Source organism: Pimephales promelas, chromosome 3 (assembly GCF_988280905.1).
Source record: "Pimephales promelas chromosome 3, fPimPro1.hap1.1, whole genome shotgun sequence".
NCBI classification, from domain to species: Eukaryota; Metazoa; Chordata; class Actinopteri; order Cypriniformes; family Leuciscidae; genus Pimephales; species Pimephales promelas.
In genome coordinates, this window is record NC_142771.1 from 34,243,207 (window position 1) to 34,264,993 (window position 21,787).

The 21,787-nt window shown below is 38.6% G+C and overlaps 1 protein-coding gene and 1 long non-coding RNA gene across 3 annotated transcripts in view; one reads left to right on the top strand and one right to left on the bottom strand.

Annotated features, from left to right (window-relative positions):
* The window catches only part of p2ry11 (purinergic receptor P2Y11), a 106,073-nt gene that overhangs the window by 81,646 nt on the left and 2,640 nt on the right, over positions 1 to 21,787 (bottom strand). The gene's annotated exons all lie outside the window — the stretch shown is intronic.
* LOC120489298 (uncharacterized) overlaps positions 1 to 21,787 on the top strand; it is a 186,496-nt gene that overhangs the window by 966 nt on the left and 163,743 nt on the right. For both annotated transcript variants that reach the window (XR_016155183.1, XR_005624723.2), the window contains exon 2: positions 542 to 716. This is a non-coding gene — a long non-coding RNA (uncharacterized LOC120489298). The remainder of the gene's footprint in view (positions 1 to 541; positions 717 to 21,787) is intronic.

The window sequence follows — 21,787 nt, forward strand, 5'->3', positions numbered from 1 at the left end:
TCTGTCCGGTGGTTGTGTGTCTGTAAAAGGTTTATATAAAGGTGTTAGAGTGATTAATTATCTAACCTAAAGAAAATTAATTTATTCAACATTGGCTACATGCACCCAGACTGAACACGTAATACCCATGCGCATGACGTCACACTTTTCATGAATTCACAAAGGGTTGTAGTTAACACGGAGTGCAAAAACTTTCACTTTGCATCCCGTTTTTAAAAGTTAGTATTTTCAGTCCCACCAAACGCTGCTGTCGTGTAAATGAACTGCCAATACACATATATTTTTATATGAAAGTTGTGTCGTGGAAATGCCCCCTGAGTCAAACAAACGTGAACAAAACAACACCGTAACATTGGGTCAACCAATGGCGTGAGTTTGAGGTGCACTTTCAAGAAGCTTTGTGATTTCATACATGCAGTGGTTTTTAATTACAATTCTCTTAAAGCATCAATTTTCACAGCTCGACGTGATATTTTAAATTTCTATGTGTTTTATTGTGTTGTGCTGTGCTTTTATTGTGTCTCTTTTGTTTGCTCCTCAGGTGGTGTTCTACCTCATTTGTATGCTTTGACATTGCTCTCGAAAACACATTAAAGGTCAGTTTTACCATAACACTGTGCTAACCTGGCTGAAACCGATAGGTCCCTGGTACAGAAGGGCACAGGCTCTTCAAAAAGATAAGCCGCCCCACCGCTGGAACCATCACTCTTTCACTGGTAAGAGCAAGACCAACACTTTATAAAAGGAAATACATAAAACATCAGCTCGACTATTCTAGATTATTCTGTACTCAGCATATAGACGTACAACAACTGATTTTATTTTCTTATCATTCATCAACGCACTTCACACACACTGCGAAAAGTTATTTACTTAATCAGTTTTATCTTGTTTTAAGGAAGACTAAAGGAAGACTTGCTCTTGAAACAAGAAAAAAAATATTTACCAAATGGTGTAAGAAAAATACCTAATTTAAAACATATAAATAAATAAATAAAAATATACAAAACAAATTTCCTTATTAAGAAAATAATTTGTTAATGTCAGAAAGAGTAAAATGTCAACGCCAAGTCATAATATTTGTAAGTTTCACAACATTTTTTTTTCACCGTAAACTAAATATAGCCTTGAGGTTTGTGTTTATTGAATGTCTCATACAGCATGAATTACTTGCACTTAGATTTAATAACAGCCAAACCTGTTTGGAAGCAATACCTGCATTCTGTTAATGGAATGATTAATGATGTTTTTTGCTGTATAATTTTGAAACGTCTCGTCTGGAGGTTTCTGTGTATAATCTATAAACGACTAATGATTTTAACTTCAATAAAACATGGCACATGAGCTCTCAAAATATTGATTTAACATGACATATACTAAAGAGCAGAAATATGAGCATGACGGAGGCCGTTCCCAGGGGAGAATGATGAATTATTTTGGCACTTTCAATTTTTTTTTGTCCATTTCCTTGTCAGCATTTGTGACTCACTGAGTGAGCTGAAGTGTCTGTGTGTCCCTGTATGCCCTTTATGTGTAAATATTTATTAGTATTCGATGTCACACTTGTGGCTGTACTTTTGCTTGTATTATCATATGGTGACTATATATGTGCGAGCGGTTTGTTTACAGCTTATCAAAGGACCAATTTCCGCTTTGTGTTCATATCGCAGTGTCTGGATATTTCCAGGGATGGAATTGCCCATCTGAACATTTGAGAGAGCACCTCTTTTCACACAACATTAGTCTCCTAACCAGAGTATAAAGCACTTATGAAAAGCACTATACAAACATTAATCTTCAGTACTGCAGTTCAACCAAAATCTATCTATCTATCTATCTATCTATCTATCTATCTATCTATCTATCTATCTATCTATCTATCTATCTATCTATCTATCTATCTATCTATCTATCTATCTATCTATCTATCTATCTATCTATCTATCTATCTATCTATCTATCTATCTATCTATCTATCTATCTATCTATCTATCTATCTATCTATCTGGCTTTTTATGTATCACATGTGCTTGCATGTCAAATATAATTAATGGATTAGTAAAATGACAGTTTATGTGTTTAGATCTGTCTTAGGTCTGTCCTAATGTCTGGCCTTTCACAATGTTCTTAATGCATCTGTCTCTTCAGTGCCAGTGTTTTCATTACCGACTGTTGCGACAAAACAATTAATTTGCTGCCTAACAATGCCAATTAAAGATTAAAAGCTAGTTTCATCATGAAATCCCCGTTTAAAGGGAGCATAAAAGATAAAAGACGACTCCGCGAGTCATGGCACACACAGGGCAGCACAAATCAGCCTTTGAGCACATCAGTCACTATACGTCCCATTTGAGAGTCATGACAGCCAGTAAGTGATGAACCACCCACATAATGTGTTTGAACCCAGAAGTGTTTTCATGTAAGCTGAACCCCTCTCAATCAAGGCATTCTCAATCAAATCTCAATCTTAAGAGACCTCTCAATCAAACCCAGTGCTTTGTGACAAAACATCAGTTCCCCTTCATTTGAGAACGTCAGACGTCGTCGACGTCGACTGAATGGGGATCATGCCAGGGAGCCAATCGTCTTCGAGTACTATTGAACAACCAATGGAAATTGGCGTGCGTGATGACATCACACACTCTGCCCTCACGGTGTGGGTATAAATACGGAAGTGGATGCAAGCACTAGTTGCCATTCGCTTCGGAGCCGATCGTTTGATGTCTCAGAAGAGTGCTGTTGTTTACAATGAGCGAGTGTGTTGGTGTTCTTCTGGAAGACTCTCCCAGTGCTGCTGGTTTCTACAGCATGAGTGCAGCAGTGATAGGTTTAAAGGTAAAGGTTTGTGTGTGTTGACGGCTGGTAAGAGGGCGGAAAAGTGAGTGCTTCACTGTTCAGTGTTGCCGCGGTCATTCCCCTTCGTGCTCTGGCTCTGTTGATGGGTCCTATTTCCTGAAAGAGCAACACAGGTGTGTTTGCGTCTTTTTCAAGATGTCATTCCACCTGTGCGTTTCTGGATGTGATCATTCCCTTTTCCTCTCTGACGGTCACAATTGTTGCATCACATGTTTGGGCTTGCAGCATGCTAAAGAAGCTATTGTGGACGGTTCATGCTTCCATTGTGTGTTGAGATCGAGACTCGCCTTCGTCCCTGAAGCGCGAGTCCCCATTGCCATGCCCCACCCCCGGGTGCCGTGTGGGATGGGTAATCGCAGAATTGTGATGGATGTCTCGCCCGGTAACCATTCCCTGTGGGCTTCTCATTCCTCCATCACCCGATGGAATTCCTGTTAAACGTGCTGGTCCCTCTGTAATGGACCGGGCAGCTAATTGGGGTTCCCAAATTTCAATGGGGGTTTTCCCAGAGGATAAGATGTTGATAGCACTAGGGTGAGCTGGCATCTGGAGATGACGACTCGGCTGTGTTATTTCCCTCTGGGAGTGTAACGTTGCCCAAGCCAAATCCAGTAATGTCAGCTATGCTGAAACAGGCTGCCAGGCTCGAGTGTAACACTCCACCGTGTCCAGTTCAGTCTCGGTTGGAGGATTTGTATCTCGGGGTGGGCTGTGCTGGTTCTCAGCTCTCTTCTTTCCCGAAATGCATGGAGAGTCTTTCTCTGCCAGAAACTCCCTGAAAAGTTTTCCCCCTCACTTCCCTTGAGTGAGGAGCAGTGAAGTGTTACGAGGCTATCCCTCCAGTGGAGCGGTCGGTCGCAAAACATGTAACTTTTGTCTGACGGCCGCTGCCTTTGGGGGGGATCTTCGTCTCCCCCTAAGGCCTGTGAGTTCTCGTCCGTCCCAACGGGCAGCGAGTGAGCACCGCAGTGCTTCCGACCTCGTCCTCCGAGGTACGAGTGTCGTGGCGTGCGCCGATTGGTCAGGCGATGTCCAGGAGCACCATCGTTGGCTCAGCCTGGTTGATATGGCGAATGCGGACAAGGTTCGGTTCCTGGCCTCCCCAATTTCTCTGGTTGAGCTGGTCAGTGATGCGGCAGAGATTTGTGTCCAACAGTTCTCTGCCGCCCCAGCGGATACGCAGGCCACCCCGGCGGCCCGCTGCTGCCTCCACCCCACCGCCGGTGGCAGTTCCTCTGCCGCCACTCCCGCTGACTCCGGGTTACGCTCGGCTCCTCAGTGAAAAAGCAACTAGTGCGTGCATCCACTTCCGTATTTATACCCGCGGAGTGTGTGATGTCATCACGCACACCAATTTCCATTGGCTCGTTCAATAGTACTTGAAGACAATTGGCTCCCTGACGTGATCCCCTTTCAGTCAACGTCAACTACGTCCTCCATTCCCTCCTTTAGACGTTCCAAATGCATGTTGGCTGCTAAAAATCAGCTCTACATGATATAAAGGTGAATAACTACAATTCTCCAGTTATTCATAGAAAACTTTAGCTCTGCTTGCTGGATAGTTGCTAGGGTGTTCTGTATGGTTGCTAGGTGGCCAAAAAAGCCCATCCATGGTTTCTTTGAAATTCTGTTCACTATAAATATCAGTTCCCTCCTTAAAAGTCTACAGGGTTCTTTCGCGTTTTATCATCCACCAGGCAAGAATCATACTGTACTTGTGAAACTAATATCACAACTCTCCTCAACAAGGCGCACCATTTAATATATTGTCTATAGCACAAATGGTTAGGAAATGGATAGGGATCCAGATAAGCTGTTAAATTAATATAGTTACTTTATTAAGCTGTGGAAATCTCACACTGCTGTTGTTGTGTCACTCTGGTCATGCAGACCTGATTTAGTTCACTGAATGGAGGCATGAGAGAGAGAGAGAGAGGGGCAGAGATGAAAGAGAGGAAAATAGGAAGAAACGGAAGGGGGGGGGGGCTTTGCCGTTTATCTTTCGTTCATGTCTGTGCGCCTGCCGAGGGGGATGAATGGGCATCTTTAAATAGCTCTGATTAATTAAAGTTTTTAATTGCTAGCGGTGCTGGCCTCTTGCTGTCAGTCAAAGTGTGTATACAGGTGTCATCCGACAGTGTGACAACTGTATACTTTTCTCATCTGCTCTGTTGACACTTGAGGACACATTGTCATGCCAACATTACGAATACACACACACACACACCCTGAGACCTTTCGTCACCATGGCAGGCAGCTTAGAGCAGTTCTGTGATAATGGGTTTGCGTCGTTATTAACCTTGCGATACCGTTCCTTCATTAAACTGCTATGTGCTAGTTTTAAACCACATGCAAATTGCGCTCTCTGCTTCCTCTTTACCATCTTTCAGGCCGATTGCATCAGAGATTGCTTCTGGTTGCCTACTGATGGTTCTTGTAATGCTTCAGAAAAATAACATGAAAAAGAAGTCTGCAAAAATATGTCTCTTTATCAGAACGTCTCGTCGTCTTGTTTTACAGTCAGTTTAAATATCTAAACATACTCAAAACATGATAAATTCACCGGTCAAGCAAAAAAGGGGAAAAAAGTAGGCTGATTAAATTCTGGACGATACCAAATAGCTGAAAATGATGTCGGATATATTACAGATACTAATGAAATTAGGAATATAACACTAAAAATTAAGCATCACCACATTATGAATGTACAGTATCAAATATGGATATTCATTTTGAAATGTGTTAAGATTATATTTAACGTTGTTGTACATATACTGATTATTACTGTTTTTAAAGATTAAATTTAAGTGTGCGTTAGATAGCAGCAAAGGGCAAGTGGATAACTATAATGTATGGCAGAATAAGCACTTTGACTCGCCGCAGTAATATCATCACTCGTGAATAATCCTCTCCCTCTCCGGAGTGATGATATTATTGTGTCCATAGTTATATATAGGGTTGGGTATCGAGAATCGAGTATCGATTGGAACCGAGACTAACTTTTAGTTTTTCCCGGAATCGTTCAAAAGTTAAAATTTCGATTCCTAGTTTCGATATTCACAGTCCGCCGAGCGAAAGAAGAAACCGCTGAACAACACCAACGAAGAAGCGTCTACCGGAAGTGTTGGCATAACCGCGCGAGTCGAACATGAGTAGCTTAAGTCAGAGATCCAAAGTGTGGCTTCACTTTTCTAAAAATAACGAAATCTCGGCAAAATGCAACATTTGTGACAAAAGGAGTATTTTTACAGAAGGAGTATTTCCTTCAGAAAGGATTATTACCTTCACAAAGGCTGTTGGTTAGCAAGGTTAGCTAAACTTTTTTGACCCTGCCTCTTAAAAGAATCGGAATCGAAAAATCGTTAGGAACCGGAATCGGAACAAGGAATCGGAATCACAAACGATACCCAACCCTAGTTATATATGCGCCGAGTCAAAGTGCTCAAGCACGTGCTATGGTATTCCACCATACATTATAGTTATCCACTTTACACGCTTATAAAAGCACAACATTTTATTTTGTGTCACCGTTTTTGGTGGAGTTGCACTACTTGTGTAACTGTATTTAAATAAGGAAAGCGTGGAGGTGTTTGGTCGCTTCTCTGCTTGGATCGTAATGAATGAACTGGGCTAGTTAAGTGCTATCAAAGTTTCCCCACAAAACAGAGCGATTTAGTGCACGCACTGAGACAAGAAAGTTTGTTTTTCTTTGCGATCATTTTTCTTTGCTATTGTGATGTATATCCAATTAAATCTGCTTGTCGAACAAGAAAAAATGTTGGGCAGAACTTAAAGGTTCTATATGTAACTATTTTTATAAAATGAATCCTTTTTTCATTGCCTGTGTTTGAAGGGGTTGTAATCACACATTGCAACGATCCACTTTTCGGGTTTTGCTATTACCTCTGAAGGCCAATATTCGTATTTATATGCAAGGTCTCCGGGTCAGATTTCCTGCGAAATCCATCAGATGTGACGTACATGCGCGCTCCCGAGCCTCTCTATCCTACAGTCTATCATGCGAACAACGGCACTTCAGCTGACGACATGGAGTCTGATAACCCCCCCCAAAACGTCCTGCCTCCAGCACAACACAGACTCCAACACAAACTCCACATAAATATAAAAAACAAAAAAAGTTTTATCTGCTCAAGCTCGTCAGGCAAAACGTGAATCTGATCGACTCCGGACCAAAACGCGGATCAACATACTGTAGTAAACTCAAGTGAAATAGCAAGGTGAACTACATGAAACATGACATGAATACAAAATAGTGTTCCAGGATAACATTAGTATAACATTTAGCAGTGTTGTAGTCGAGACCACCTCACTCGAGTCCGAGTCGAGACCGAGACCAGAGAGAGTCGAGTCCGAGTCAAGACCGAGTCCATAGAGAGTCGAGTCCGAGACCAGAGACGGTCGAGTCCGAGTCGAGACCGAGACCAGTGAGGGTTGATTACCTAATTTACTTTTATTTACTTAGAGAAATCCTTTTTTTTTTTACTGAATTTACTAAGAGTTTAATATGATCAGTTTAGGGTAAAAAGGCCACATAGTAGGTGGTGTTAAAAGTAATTTTATTACAATTTGTCATGCGCAGTTGCGCACTAGAAAATCACCAATCACTGGCCGTTTCAATCAATTTAAAGAAATATTTTATTAACATACATTAATAATCATGAAAAATATTTAGAATTGAACTCGAGTGGACTCGGGAAAAAGTCCGAGTCCTAAAAAAAAAAAAATGTTCGAGTATAAGTCAATTCCGAGTCCATGACAAGACCAAGACCATTAAAATATGGTCTCGAGACCGAGTCCGAGACGAGTCCGAGTCTCGAGTACTACAACACTGACATTTAGTATGTAACTTATTTTATTTACTAGATCTAACGTACTGACTAACATCGTCATCCCGCTACCATATTGTTTATACACATTTCCAGACAAGTTCAGTACAGTATTGTTACTCCTACGATCTTACTGATACACTGAAACTGTTCAGTTTAGTTCACTAACCGTTTTCGTTATCATACGTTGCTGATTGTGAAAGATACACGAATAGTTAGAGAAATGGCTTATGCTATATAACATCACATGTCGGCTAAATGCAGTTTATTGTAACATTATGATCATGGTACGAGCACAGAGCATTAGTTCAACGTCAAGCTGATAAAAGTAGGCTATTATTGTACCTGCAGTGGGAGTTTACATTAGTTTCCAGCATGTGTGATAATTTCGCGTTGCGTTGAAAGTCTCTGTGTGGCTGGTAGTGAATGATTGCTTGCTCTTGAGATTGAGCACGAGCACGAGCGCTCTTGTTGCATTCTGAAACATCACCGCTAGAGGTCGCTAAAAATCGCGTACAGCACCTTTAATTTTGTCCACTGTAATTTGCTAATTGCTGTGATGTCATGTGAGTGACAGGTTGTCCCGCCCCTGCCACGCTGCAAGAGTGAGGGGTTGTTATTTTGTTTTAAGATTAAGAGGGCACATGAATTTCAAAATTCATGCACGGATACATAATTTATATTACATACTGCAATATTGCATAAAAACAAGAATTGTCCATTTGGACTTCATGGCGACTTTAACTGGTGCTCTGCAGAAATAACACTAACAGATTTGTTCAGGTCATTTTCCAATTCCATCTGTTCTGCCATACAATAAATCCAGTAAATAGGAATATGTCCTACTCTCCTGTTAGCATAAAACAGTAAAGCAGCCTTAGGTCGTTGGTTTCATTGAGCTTATCTCAAGGCATTTGGCAGGTTTGGATGCGTGTGACATTGGTTGGCCTTGCTGGGCCTCTCCAGGTTGCTTGCGTATGCAGGGGAGCCAGCGCTGATGGATGAGTCAGCTGGGGCAGTGCAAATCTATCCCCAGGCTGCAGCCGTGGCCCAGTGATGGATGGCCCCTTTGAGCTGTATGCTGGCCTGATGGGTCATGGGCCATTCCAAACCCAGAAAGGAGGAGAGAAGGAAACAGCCCCCTTACTCATGCTCCGTGATGCAAAATCTGTGCTGTGTTGATGTGTGCAGCTGTTTGGTATTTGTGGACGTTGCCATTAGTGTAGTAAAACCGATGAAAATGCATTCTGACCCTGTCTCGGTTGAGATGTTTTAATAAGCACAACAGTGTATGACTCCCCTTGTTATATTAGTCACTCTTGTCCGAGGGTGTGTTTGTAACGCCCCAGATTGTGTCTCTGTATAGAGTGCAAGACTGCAGTATGTAGCTGATGTTAAGCAGGGAGGCAAACCGCTGCAAGACATTTACATTTTCACTGTTAAGAATGATTCAAATGCCATTTATCAATGAATCCGCTTGCCTAGAAGCCATCAGTAACTGTTTTCTTGAGTAATATAATACAATCGGTAACATGTCTTTGTTACATATGCTACTATGGAAGCTGGTTTCTACCACATTATAAAACAAAAATGTAATTGTGACTTTTTATCTCACAAGTCTGACTTTTTATCTCAGAAAGAATTGGGTTATATAAAGTCGCAATTGTGAGGTTAAAAGTCGCAATTATCTTTTTACAAGTGGAAACAAGCTTCCATACATGTCCTTATAGTAATAACATTGCATAATTATGTTATATAATTTATTTGATTAGGATAAACCCCTTGAGATGCAACATCTCGTTTTCGAGGGGGTCCTAAAGTACATCACAGCCATCACAAAAGAACACGAATCAAATAAACAAACAAAAACAACAACAATTACACTTATTTGACAAACAAGTACATACAGAACCACAAAAAAAAAAAAAAAATAGATAATGCAGAACTTTACAACCACTAGATCAAATTGGCAGAAATACATAGTATATAGTATATAAGCATTCTGTGTCCGCATCATACATTACAAGAGCAGTTAGTGATAAAATAAGAAGACAAAGTATGCTTAAACATCCCAAATGAAGTGATGGATCTAATATCGGAAGGTAAATTATTCCAGTCGTGGCTTTAAACATAAAAGCTCTTTTACCAACTGTGCCTATTACCAATTATGCCTAATTACATGCAACTAACCTGAAATTATTTAGTAGTTAAATCCACTGTTACACTGAAAGGACACCTTAAAGTCTAACAATAATATATAACATAATATAATATAATATAATAATACTTTAATATTTTTTGTGACTGCACTGTAAAAAAGATTTTTCGTTGAAACTAAAACAAAGATTATTGGAGTACATTTGAAAATATGATTTCATGAGTGAATTTCTGAGTAAAAATTGTTGTGTGGGTTGCTTAATGGTTGCAGAATAATTGCTTTCTTTGTCCTATAAGAATGTATGTTAATTCTGACCCTGTACTGTCTTGTTTTCTCTGCACTTGACAGCTTTATTGTATTTGTCTCATGAAGAAAGAGATTAAATTTAATTGCTGTGATTCTTCTGAGAGATAATGTGTATGCCCTTTTACATTTGTAGGGAAATTCTAAAGGGTAATGCCTTATATAGGGGAAAAAAAAACAAGGTGGTTGGAAAATCTTACTATAGACGAAATAATTATGTGGACTGTAGTTACTTTTTCATTGTAGTTCTTTGTCATCAGTATTTTTCTGGTGTGACATGCACAAAACTGTTTAACCATATGCCTTGATATGACTGTTAATCAGATCAATCTGTGGCAGGCTGTGACTTGAAATAAGCTCACTATTGTGGCCGCTTCTACCCACTGCAGCATGGCAATGTTACTGAAGCTATGGAGTTTTTTCCTGAACTGATAACGTTCTGAAATTACCATTTTATGATGATACAAGGCAAAAATCCCCTTTGATGTGTTTCAGAGATGTTTACTGTGTGAAGACACCAGCACAACTATCCAAATCAATTACCATCAACATCAATTACAGCACTAATCTTTCCCATTTCTTGGACAAAATCAGCCGTGATTTTATATCGTTTTCAGATATTACAGTCTTAAAACCATGCACGTGGACACCATTTCTTCAGAGTAAAAATATACAGTGATGTGAATAAGTTTGGACACCCATGCTAAAGTTGCCTAAAAAGAGGAATAAAAAAATCATCTTTTGGATATTGATCTTAATGCCTTAATTAGAAAAATGAGGAAAACCCCAACCTTTAAGGACATAAATTTTCTTTGTGAATGAATAATGTATCATAAATAAATAAATGTTTTTCCTTAAAATACAGGGTGCATATAGTCATTGCCCCCTATGTTAAATTCCCATAGAGTCAGGCAGATTTGTATTTTTAAAAGCCAGTTATTTCATGGATCCAGGATAATATGCATCCTGATAAAGTTCCCTTGGCCTTCATCATCACACACCATTCACCATGCCTAGAGATTGGCATGGTTTTACTTCAGTTAGCCTAATAGCTGGTTTGATTTGCATTGAAAGATGATCTTATGGAAAGTACCCCATGCCAATCTCTAGGTGTGGTGGAAGGTGTGTGATGATGTGGGTCTATTTTAATTCCAAAGGCCAAGGGAACTTTATCAGGATGCATAAATTAACTAAATAACAACCATTATTGAGGGAAAATGAGAACAAATGAAACAGGAACTAGAATAAACCAAAACAGAACATAGATGTGACAATTTCACAGTTGCACACTGATTTCTTATAAAGTGGAAATAACAAAATTGAGCTTCTGTATGTACAGACTGATCTCATGAAGTAGCGTGTGTATGACACGCCAATTCGTATTTCCATTTTTGGCGTGCTATCAAGACGCATAATCGCTTTTCAGCGTGTTTATGAACGCCGTTGACTTAACGTTATATAAATATATGACTTACCTCAACCCCGTCCCTAAACCTAACCGTCACTGGGGTTAATGGCATTTATGACTGGAGATTTGACGGTGTGTACAGACACGCGGAATGACGCGGACGTTGATGGCGTAGACATACACGCAAACACGCGGATAGCACAAAATGCGTAGAGATAACACGCCACCTGACTCGAAAGTGGCGTATATGTTTACGCAAAAGTCATCATGTCATGTTGGTATGTAAATAGTTTTTTACTATTATTATTGAAAAAACGATCCAAATCTTAACATTATTTCAAATCATAAAACATTAATTTTTTCATCGTAGTTCTTGTTGTGCGTTTGTCTAGCAGGAAGTTCCTGCAGACTGGTTTCACATTTACATTCCCTTCATATGTTTTTATTTCTGTTTGTGTCTTTCTTTTAGCAGCCTGTATACTCAAGGCAGTGTGATTCACTCCACATTTGTACTGTTTGTTTGTGTTTTCTGTGCCTGTCAAACCAAAACATCTAAATCAATGTTTCTTGCTGTGAAGATGGTTGACGGTTCTATTCTGGTCAAATCTTCCTCAACTTACCTCAGCAGAGAAAAGAAAAAAATCTCGCTGAAAACTGTAAATACGAATGCATCTCTCCCTTTTAAAGTTCACAGAAGCTTATTTGACTATACAGTGAAAGTACCAAAAATCAATCTCTGATGTGCAAAGACTGCCAGGGCTGACAGAAAATTACTATAATCCCTGTTTTTATGATGTCTAGAGGTGCAATAACTGCGCACAGGCTTTGAGATGAGCTTTATGAAAACATAAGGCCTGACAGTGCTGGAGCTCCACTCCTGAGGCCATTCTAACCCTGCAGCCTCGTTAGTCCTCGCTGCTGCTTTCATAAAAATAATAGATAGAGCCGCACTGACCTACTGCACTATTTATAAGGCTCAAATGGTCTGTTCTGATGCCCTCATGCACAGCGGTGGATATGCTAATGATAGTTTTGCAGAAGTCCATGTGGCTTTGCCAAAAGCAAGCAATTGAGAGATGCCTAACCTTGCTGTTGGGTACACTGTTATGACTTCCCTCTTTGTTTCAAACTTGGAATATGAATGGATCGGGTATGAATAGCTTAAATGTTCAAAAAGGGTCTTTATTGCCACCAGTGCAACAAAAAGTGTTTATTAAAAAATGCCTTTACCCTACCTTTAAGTTTTGAAAATGAATGTTCTCTAAATGTTTTTTCATGGTTATGCAAATGTTAAAGTCACCCTGTAGTCAATAATTGTATACCTTAAAAACTCATCTTTGATCACCAAAATTACATATTTAAACGTGAATGTAACTACACCCTTGCCTCATTTAGTATTCTCTAGGGCTGGGTAATAAATATCGATTTCTCGATATTAATCGATTCTCATTTTTACAAACCGATATCGATTCTTAAATCTCAAGAATCGATTAGTCATCCTGTTTCTTTTGAAAGAATGAGACATTGTATCGCGGCTGCGCGCATCCAACAAATCGCAATAATCTTTGTCCTTTGTTACTATTGATATGAAACAAAGTCTCAATTTTCAAATTACGTCCATTTTCTTTAGAAATTCAAAACATAAATAGCGTTTTGGCGCTGTGGCGTGAGATCGCTCTGGCACAGCTCCAGAGAAGCAGCAGCGCTGATCTCTCTTCCGGCTTAATAATACCAGTCACAGCGCCAAATAAACATGAATAAGCATCTGAAAGTGTGTTAAAAGATAGAGTACAACTTATCGAAATCCGTATCATATCACATTGATTCGCTCAAACTGCGTTTCATCCGTGGAAAGACGTCAGTTAAACAGCTTGTAATCAATGTCATGTATCGTCATATTTACCTCATAAAACCCACATTAACTCGTTAGTCCACACTCGTTAGTGTTCTTCAATATTTAATGCATATTTGAATAAATCTGGCAAGTTTTTATGACAGCCACCATTTAAATGTTTATATTTCATATAATCTTCTTATTATAAAAATAAATAAAAGTATAATTTAAGTGTTTGTATAGCTATAAAACAGTTAATTATTGCCTTCATATTAGGCTAATGAAGCCTAGTAGGCTACAACTAGACTATATATATAGACCATAGTTTACAGCATTTAAGAGATTTGATTCCCTTTTTGCCATTTATTGTAACTGATATCCAAAATAATCGATATTGAATCGAATCGAAATCGAATCGAATTGCAAGCTTGTGAATCGAAATCGAATCGAATTGTGAAATTTGTCTCAAAACCCAGCCCTAGTATTCTCAGTTCTATGAATATGTAAATTAGCCCCGTATCCACTCACTCGCGCCAGCTTCGAGATCCACTCATTGACGACGTTGATTTGACTGGTTACAAGGTGTGACGTCAAAAACGCCAGTGATTTCAAACCGCGTTTTTGAGAGTGTCTTTGGTTCACTGTGGTTTTAAGGAGAAAATACTCAGCAAAGATGTTGACTTTGATGATGAATTTACACACAGTTTGTTTTAAAGCATTTTCAGAACACCACATAGACATATAAACAACATTAAAAGCTTTATTTTCACCAGAGGGGGGCTTTAAGGGAACATTTCCATTGAATGTTGAACATTCTGAAATTAGTAACATTTAAAAAAAAAAAAAGTTAAATGATGTTATAATTTACTGATTGATCTAGGGGAGGAAAACAATGAAGAGCGCCGCTCAGGAGTGCCAACTTCATTATAACAAGTTTTCTCTCAGTGATGTAAGGGCCAGAGAACTTAGCTTGCAAGGCTGGAAGTAGGGCCAGAAACTCACACCTCGCATCTTTGTGGTCAAAATGAGTTTACATCTTTGCTTCAGACTCCTTCAGATGAGTCTGAGCTAACTGATAAGCTCGGTGAAGACGTTCCCTGAAAGAAATCACATACTCAAGTATAGATAAAGAAAATTTTTTTGTCTCTTGGTTTACTTGAAGTTTATAAGTTAATCATTTATTTCTTTATTTGTGGAGTTAGTAGGAAGGTGGGTGCCATTTATTTTGAACTTGACTTTTTATCCTGTTTATGTTAGCAAGGGAGTTAGCTTATTTTTCTGTACTCTTGTTTAGGGCTGTCAAACGATTAATCGTGATTAATCACATCCAAAATAAAAGTCTGATTTTACATAATATATGGGTGCACTGTGTATAATTATTTTGTGTATATATATATTTATATATATATATATATATATATATATATATATGTGTGTGTGTAAATTTAAGAAAAAATATTATTTATATAAAAATATTTATATATAATATAAATTATATATAAATCTATATACATTATATATATGAAAATAATTCTTAATTATATACAAGCATGTTTGTGTATTTATCTAAAATAATTATACACAGTGCGCCCACATATATTATGGAAACCCAAACTTTTATTTTGGATGCGATTACCCCTCCTTTTCTTTTGCTTAATTTGGAAATAAAAACTACTTTCTTCATTTATCATTTAAGTTAACACTCACTTTTGCCTTTTAAGTCTCAAGAGTGTGAGCAAAAGAGTCTAAGGAGAGAAAACTCTCCATCAGTAAGTTGAACAAAAATGAGGTAAAGAGACACAACACCACCAACTACTTGCTTCAACACAACATCAAGTCTGGGGTTGAAGATGAGACCTCAAAGCTGTTGCACACAGTCACTCCACCACCAACACAACTCTGATGATGGTTGCAGTTTAAAGACTCCCCTTCCCCTCAGCATCCAATCACTGCAGGGCATTGATTATCTCTTCTCCTACAGAGAGAGAGAGAGAGAGAGAGAGAGAGAGAGAGAGAGAGAGAGAGAGAGAGAGAGAGAGAGAGAGAGAGAGACCACCATATATTGTAGAAATAAAACACTTTATACACAAATGCCAAAAAAGTTACTCGAATCAATGACTGGTATTAATAAAGATCCATTCTTACAGATCATTAACTAAAAAAAGTTGGTTTAGGGTTTAGTTACTCTTTAAATCTACACTATTTTGCCACTATTTTATCTTTTATTTTCTTTGTTTATTTTCGGACGTCGCCACTTCGACACTGCTCTTCAATGAGGATAAATCTTATGGTTTGAGGTAAATATATGGTATATGAGAGCAGATTTGACTAGCTACAGATAGTAAGAAGAAAGGCTGAGTAGCCTAGCCAGACTTGTATTTCCCATTGTTTATGGACTTGACATAAATATAAAAAATTTCCCTGGTTGCTAAAAATAAAAATCAATATTGCAGGCTTACCAGTGTATTAGGGTAAAGCAAAAACCGCTTGACAGCTGATTTTTATGTATTCACTTCAGGGGTGGTTGATTTTAATTTCACTTTTCTAACTAAGTGTGTGATGTTGCCATTTGAGCAAAAACTTTTTTTCTAACATTCTATAATTCTATAATTTTTTTTCTAATTTACAATTTTCTTTCATTTGTATTTTGTATTTCTCAAGATTTCCCCATATGGTGCCACCCATACCCCCTTTCTCAAGATTTTCCAATATGGCGCCACCCATACCCCCCATAAACAGCCTCAAAACTGTTCTTCAGAAAGTCTATGGGTGATGTCACAGACGCTTTGTCCATATTTTTTTTTACAGTCTATGCTTTTCACCAAACACATCTTCCATAGTGCTCAGCTTCCCTTTTGGGATCCCTTTTGAAGTAGATAGCTACTCTACAAGCTACCAATAAAAAATGTCTAACTACAATAAGGGGGATTATCTAATTAGGTATAATAAGATAAAGCGAAAGTTTTACATTATCTGCATCTGATAAAACAAATGCGATGACCTGTGCTATTTAATCGGATATTTCAATACAAAAAGAGAATGAAAAAGCACTGGGACTCCAATAAATTGGTGATTCTTTCTTTGAACCAGTTTGAAACTTGTCCAATCAAAGTGATTCACTAAAATAAATCAGACTTCTCAAATTCTACTTCAAAGAGAGAGTGTATGTTTTAGGTGAGTGTGATTGATTTTCGCCTTGCTCACTCATTGTAAAGCTTTGTGCGCAGTACAATGTGACAGAGTCATTTAGTATTTCTGTTATTCATTGGAAAATTTAGTTAGTAATGGGGAAAATAGACTATTTTGAGCTACTCAAAATAGTCATTCCACTGAAAAATGCTCAGCTATTTAGTCAGTTAGCCACTATACAGTATAGTGAGGCACACATAGACTCGCTCTATCTAGAAAGTAAATTTGTGTTGTGGAAAGCGTAGACTAATTCATTCAGATGAAATGTCAGCACCTGGTGGAGAGGCTCTTGACTGAAGCCAAGCATGGAATCATCAGCTCTGATATCATGACCACAGACAGGAGGGGGCTGGAGGACTTGTTATTTCTCATACGCTCATCCTAGTTTCAGATAATGTCAATCTTTTTCCTCCATTGCTCACAAAAAAAAACTCTTCTTTTGGCTTGTCGGTTGTTACCCATCAGCCCTTGCTGCAAGCAGCTGGCTCTCCATTTCCAGCTCGCCTCAAACATATGTTAGAGCCTCTCCAGCCCAGTGCTAATTCTGCCAGTTGTTAACAGATTTCTGTTGTTCTGCTAATGAGAATTTGTTGGAGTAGATCCTTGTAGCACAAGGAGTTCCAGGAAAAATCAAAAGTAGATTCATAACATGAGCACTCACAAACTAATGCACTCGTAATTGGATGACTAGAATAGAATGATTTGTGTATTTCATTATGAATGGCTTTGGTAACAAAAAGTGTCCTCTTAGAGTGTAAGATGTAAGTGACTAAATGTATCTAGCCTCACATGTGTCATCTCAGGCAAGAAGTACTCTGTGTATCAGTGTGGTGTCACAGATAAACCCAGGAGTTACATCATTTATCACCTTTACCCATCTTCTCTTTCTTGCCGTTTACTTGTTTTCTCTCAGCCCCTCTTTAGAGGCCTGGGGCTCCCTGCATTGCACCAATGACATTTAGGCTGCACAAGAGAATATTTCATCTTTTTTAGGCAGCAGATCCTTCCTTATTCACTGGTAACAAGAGCTAAACGAAGGCAGTGCATCAGACGACGGTTTGTGTGTGAGAATGTGTCAGTCAGTGCGCTTTCTCAAAACAATTTAAATTAGAAAAAAAAACGTAATAGCTATTATAAAATATGTGAATCGAATAACATATAAACACTTATTTTTAGAAATATTTTAACAGTGACAAAAGAATATGAAAACAACATTATTATTATTATCATAATGTAATAATGTTCACCTTTTATGTATTATTATTAATAAAAATATAATTCAAATAACACCTGATTGTTAATATTTTATAAAATATTAATGATAATATAAATAGTTTTGTGCTTAACCCGTTCCATTACGTGGAGATCTGGTGACTGTGGGGGCCATTTTAGTACAGTGAACTCATTGTCATGTTCAAGAAACCAATTTGAAATGATTCGAGCTTTGTGACATGGTGCATTATCCTGCTGGAAGTAGCCATCAGAGGATGGGGACATGGTGGCCATAAAGAGATGGACATGGTCAGAAACAATCCTCAGGTAGGCCGTGGCATTTAAACGATGCCCAATTGGCACTAAGGGGCCTAAAGTGTGCCAAGAAAACATCCCCCACACCATTACACCACCACCACCAGCTGCACAGTGGTAACAAGGCATGATGGATCCATGTTCTCCTTCTGTTTACACCAAAGTCTGACTCTACCATCTGAACGTCTCAACAGAAATCGAGACTCATCAGACCAGGCAACATTTTTCCAGTCTTCAACTGTCCAATTTTTGTGAGCTTTTGCAAACTGTAGCCTCTTTTTCCTATTTGTAGTGGAGATGAGTGGTACCCGGTGGGGTCTTCTGCTGTTGTAGCCCATCCGCCTCAAGGTTGAACGTGTTGTGGCTTCACAAATGCTTTGCTGCATACCTCGGTTGTAACGAGTGGTTATTTCAGTAGTAAGTAATATTTATATTAATACTTACTATCGAGTTACGGTTAGGGTTTGCGGTTAGTTACTTGTAATTAAGCATAATTTACTATTACTATAGCAAGTACATGTAATAACGTGTAAAGGCCAATTTATACAGTAGGTACGGCGTAGCATACGCACAGACGCGTCCCATACCGCGTACCCTTCGCTGTCGCCTGACGCGCACCTCTTCAAAAATGTACCTGCACGTCGCGACGACGCGGACCGCAAGTTCGGTGATTGGTCGGCTTGGTAGCATCGCATTTCCTCCTACGCATTTCCGCACATACATTCTCACGCATTTCCACCACTGTCTATGATTTCCACACGTACCATCTCCTCCGACGTCTTCTCTCATTTCTGCCTTTCAGTTTTAGTAATTTCACTAAAGTGAACGGTTTTTCCACCTTAATAAGCTCCAACTCCAACATGATCAGCTCTCTTTCAGTCGTTATTGCTTGTAGTAACCTAGCTATGAGGAATCTAAACACAGTGGAACATTGAAACCCTCCGCCGCCAACTAGAGTTTCGCAGCAGTACTGCAGAGCAACCAAGACCTGAACGCAGAAGTATAAATGCTCACAACGGCGTACCCTCGACGCAGAAGTATAAATTGGCCTTAACTGTCACCTTAAATATTACCGAGACATTTTTCTCATGCACGATATGAGTTATAGTATTTTTCCGCCCTTTAATGATAGTATTTTTTCCACCCAGTTTATGATTTGATATATAAACTGTTTTTTAACAATAGGACAATAACCAATAGTTAAAATAATTGCTTTTGCTGGCCGACACCGATACAACGGTGCATCCCTAGTTAAAACCACAGTCAAGTCGCAATGAGCACCTCCACATTAAAGTAGTGAGACTGGGCATGTGACCAAAAGCGCAAATCTTATTGGTTGGGTTGTTGTTTTTTCGCATTGAGTTGAAAAAGAACTTAAAACACCTTTCAATGCTTGCAAATGATTGAGTCGGTCTGAACAGAATGAACAGCCATTCATTCAAATTAAACAAATTTGTTCACAGAATATTCGTCTTGGTGTGAAAAGGAGTCCACCACTCGCTGCTGGAATGTGGGTACTGGTAAACCCCACGAAATTTGTCAAGAACACATTTGATTTTGGGGTGAAATGATGTAGGAATTAATTTATTTTTCAGGTTCACCGGTGCAGGTGTGTGCAGAGATTTTTTTTTTTTACTCATATGCCTGCAGGCGTCTGACTCTTACAGTGTCGGTCAATCAAACGAAGCTCTCTAGTGAAGAAATCAAATATCAGACGTCATTCTGAGGATCTCATCCAGTCTGGGCATTTATGACCACAGGCTATATAGTGCATCTCAGGAGAAATTCTCTCTTAGCAGCAGAGATTTGATGTTCACAGCTCTTTAATTGGCCCACTATAGATCATGTGACCTTGGCTTGACCTGCTGTTTGAGTGCTGTGGTTGTAAAATCATGCATTTCTAACCCTTATAACCATTAAAGTTTTTTGTTGTGATAAAAAGCCTATCTGGATCCACAAAACCACGAAGCCTGGAAAATGAATGTGTGTGTGTCAAGCGTCCACGCGCAGCTTGCTCATCTTGAACGATCACGTGCCGTTCCTCTTGTTGCAGCAGTAAACATATCCCTCTCTGCCAAGGAAAGCAACAAGAGCAGGCGCAGCCAAAATAAGAGCGAGGGATGGCATCAATCTTCTAGATTATACAGTCCCCAAACAATTTCGCAACTTTCCAAAACATGTTTTTATTATCACCAGACAAGTCTTTTTTCCAGACAAGCTTTATGAAGGTTGAGGCAGTGATAAAATTGCCATGTGCAGATGTACTTTAGCTGCCGGCTGTAGGGCCAAAAAAAGAAGGACATGCACCAGGCTTCATATAGTCTCGGATGCCATCACTCATCCGGATAAGGCAATCTCACACTCGTCTGGGAACGCCTGTGTGCCCTGCAGCGATTCTAAGTAGGGACGTTAGTGGATGGACTTCTGCTTGGGAGCTGTGTGTGTTTTAAGATGAAAAACTGTCCAGCTCTTATCTACTTTACTGAGCAGAACTATAGATTAAAGGTGCTGTAAGCTGTTTTTGTTTAATGGAGTGGGATTTGTTCAAAATCATTGGACCTGGGACAAAACGTTTATGGATTTTATAGCTTTTTAAAAATATATTGAATTGATTTTAGATGCTTAAAGTATTATTATAATGCATACTGAATTATTTTAACTTTACATTGATGGACCATGTAGTGACATACTACTTACAATATAACATGCTTGGTTAAAATCAACTAAATAAATGTGTAGGTACTTCCAGATTACAGTGGTGGAATGTAACGAAGTACAAATACTTCGTTACTTTACTTAAGTACATTTTTCCACGTATCTTTACTTTACTTAAGTAGAATAAATAGTGCATACTTTTTACTTTTACTTCGTTACATTTTGCAGCAATTATTATACTTTCTACTCCACTACATTTCTACAACTTCTGTTACATTTTCATTACATTTTCAGATCAGTTTTTCCCCTGCCAAAACGTAATCTGACCATCCGTTCGTTGCACGTTTGTCTCACCAGTGACGTTTGGTTGCCATAGATACATCAACTAAATGCGTCTCGCACGCAGTGTGTTTATCGTGCAATTTATACAGGAAAATTTGTTTTTACATGCATAGTAAACACACGGTGTGTAATATCACATACATTAGGTTAGGATTATGGCAAGCCAAGAGGTTCAGAATTACACCATAAATTAATCGCGTTTACTGCCAAACATAGTTATTAACATATAGATATGGCTTATATTGCCTAATTGCAAGCTTGTTTCAGAAATGGTGACAACAACTTTTTTTCCATCCTTATTGAACATCATTATAGGAGTATTAGGTTGAATGAGTTAGAATTAAATGTTTTATTAATCATTAGAAAATAGTCATTAAGAGAATCAATTATTATGCAAGTACTTTTACTTTTAATACTTAAAGTACATTTAAAATCAGGTACTTTTTACTTAAGTATGGTTGTCATTGTGTTACTTCTACTTTTACTAAAGTAAATATTTATCTGGTTATTTGTACTTTTACTTAAGTACTGAGATTCAGTACTTCCTCCACCACTGCCAGATTAACTCAAATCCTTTAAATGTTCCTTTGAGTTTGGACACATTATTTTTTATTAGCAACTACATGTCGCAGAAAAGTTAAAAGTCAAGTCACCTTTATTTACATGAT